This window comes from Zalophus californianus, chromosome 3 (assembly GCF_009762305.2).
Source record: "Zalophus californianus isolate mZalCal1 chromosome 3, mZalCal1.pri.v2, whole genome shotgun sequence".
NCBI classification, from domain to species: Eukaryota; Metazoa; Chordata; class Mammalia; order Carnivora; family Otariidae; genus Zalophus; species Zalophus californianus.
Window position 1 is genome coordinate 186,304,090 of NC_045597.1, and position 2,986 is coordinate 186,307,075.

Consider the following 2,986-nt stretch of genomic DNA (forward strand, 5'->3'; position numbering starts at 1 on the left):
GTCAGGCAGAGAAGAGAGTGGAGAAGAAGCCGTGAGATGCTGGAAACTTCCACAGTCTCTGTGGGGGAAGACAAGGGCACGTTGCAGGTCTGCTATGAGCCTTGTCCCCTACCCCTATACCTCGGACCAGCTGGAGGCTATGGATATTGCCAGAACATCCAAAAACTTGATTTAAGTAATATTCACAACAATTTCCTTTGGAATTAGAATATTCCTCTTGCCACGAGGTTTCCTGCCCTTATGTTTCTGTCTCCTACATCCTTTACTCTGGGTCCACCACTGTCTTGCCTTCGTTCTCTTTCTCAGCTGTCTCACTATTTCTTTATCCCACCTGACCCTTCCCTCCCCTAAATGGAAGGTCTCTCCTACAGCCTTCCCAAAGTCCACACCATTTCCTGCTCTCTGTCTCACTCATTGTTTCTGCTTGAGCTCCTGTTGTAATGTCTTGATGGTAGGTTGAGATGGCCCCCAACACCTTCCCAGGGGCATCTCGGAGTCCTCATGCAATTGGTGTGAGTTTGCTCAGCTCTGCCCGCAGGATGGGCGCTCCCTGCTCTATTCTCTGTTCCATCCCCACTGCCTGGAATATACATTGTGTCTGCATCGTGGTGATATCACAATCCTTGATTCCTCCAAGTGGGAAAAACTGTCCATTGAAAGCAATTTTATGTCTCCCAAGAAGTGAGGTCTGACCATACTTTTGAACCAGGCCAGTCCTTTCATCTAGGAAAACCGACCTCTATGGTCTTTTGGGGCAGGCAGAATTTTGGCTCCCATGACCTTCTCCTTCTGGTGTCACACACATGGTTGTGTTACCTTGCAGAGCAAAAGGGACTTTGTAGGTGTAATTGTTTACTAATTAGCTGCTCTTAAAATAGGGAGATTATCCTGCATTATCCAGGAGAACCCAACATAATCACATAAGCCCTTGAAATCAGAAGAGGAAGACAGCGAGAAGCAGAGCATGAAAAAGACATGCTACACCACTGTTGGCTTTGAAGATGGAGGTCCGGGCCACAAATCCAGGAATGCAGATGGCCTCTGGAAGCCGCGAAGCACCTCCAGCCGACAGCCAGCAGGAACGTGGGGCCCTCAGTCCTGCAACCACAAAGGAATTGCATTCTGCCCACAAACTGAATGAGCTCGAAAGCAGAGCCTCCCAGTGAGAATGCAGCCAGTCAACACCTTAATTTTGGCCTTGTGAGACCTTAAACTGAAGACCCAGTTGAGCCTAGCTGGGACTTCTGACCAAAAGAACTATACAATAATAACTGTGTGTTGTTTAAAGCTGCTACATTTACGCTAATTTGTTTTAAAAATTTAAATAAAAAATAAAAATTTGTGGTAATTTGTTATAGCAGCAATGGAAGACTGACACAGTGCCTCCAACTAGACAGGTATAAATTTGTGAAACTGTGGCTCTGTGGATCTGTGATCATGAAAAATGTCACTGAAAGTGTGGCAGGAGCCTTGCCTCTGTGACATGGTCCTTCTAGAGAGGCCTTTCTTTGCTGACTACAGACTGGATCAACCCTGTGCCAAAGCACTATTTGGTCAACAAGAAAATCCTCTTCTTCCCAGTTACTCTTGAAAGCTTAACTGAGATATCTTTCTGCTTCACCCCTTCCCTTAGTGAAGGGGGAGCTCTTCCTTAGACTATGATATTGGGGCCATGGAGGGGGGAGAATATAATTTAAACTTTCCATCAGTTCTTGGTGCTGCCGAGGCCAGAGGCCTGATATATTATCAGGGTTCTCCAGAGAAACAGAGCCAATAGGATCAAGAGAGAGACAGAGAGAGAGAGAGAGAGAGAGAGTTTAAGGAATTCCTATGCAATTATGGAGGCTGGCAAGTGCAAAATCTTCAGGGTGCGTTGGCACTCTGAAGACCCAGAGAAGAGTGATGTTGCCATTCAAGTTCAAAGGCCATCGGCTGGAAGAATTCCTTCTTGCTTGGGGTTAAGTCAATCTCAAGTTCTATTTGGAACTTCAACTGATTAGATGAGGCCCACCCACATTGCAGAAGGCAATCTGTTTTCCTCAAAGTTTGCCAATTTAAATGTTAATCTCTTTTTTTTAAGATTTTATTTATTTATTTGAGAGAATGAGAAATGTTAATCTCATCCAAAAATATCTTCACTGAAACATCCAGAATAATGTTTAACTAAACACCCAGGCACATGGCCCAGCCAAGCTGACACATAAAATTAATCATCACACCTGGGTAGACTAGTTGACCGGTTGGTTTCTTTAGGAATGTGCATATTTCCTATAACAAATAAGCACATTTTAAACATTAATTACAAGACTGCATATAACTATAGGGATAAATAGAGAGAGAAGTTAAAAGTATTATAAGTTCATGGAATGCTAAATAAACACTAGAGTCAGAATAGTTATTACTAGTGGAAAAGAGGAAGGTAATCCGGGAGCTTCAACTTACTAGCAGCATTTAATTTTTAAACTGAGTGTTCATCGTTTTTTTCTTTATACATTTTCATATAGTTGAGTTATTACACAATTATATTTTGGAGATAAACAGATAAATTATTCAGGACTTTTTTAAAAAGAAGAATAATGGGGAGATCAGACTTATTGTATCTAAAAACACATTATAAAGCATCAGTAATTAAAACAGTTTGGTGTCAGTACAAAAATGGACTGATCCCTGAAACAGAACAGAAAGTCCAGAAGTAGCCCCCAAATGCCTAAGAAATAGAGACTATGGTTAGGGTGCATTTCAGGTTAGAGGGGTGAAATAAAGGATTCAATGAATGGTCTCAGGTCTGAGTAGCTACTTTTTGTCCTTACTCCTAAAATAAATTAAGACAGTTTTTTAATGAAAAAAATTAAACCATAAAAGAAGGAAACATGGATGAATTTAGTTATATCCTTGGCACGAAAAAGGCCTTTGTATGGGGCGCTTGGCTGGCTCAGGTGGAAGAACATGTAACTTTTGATCTTGAGGTTGTAGGTTCGAGCCCTAG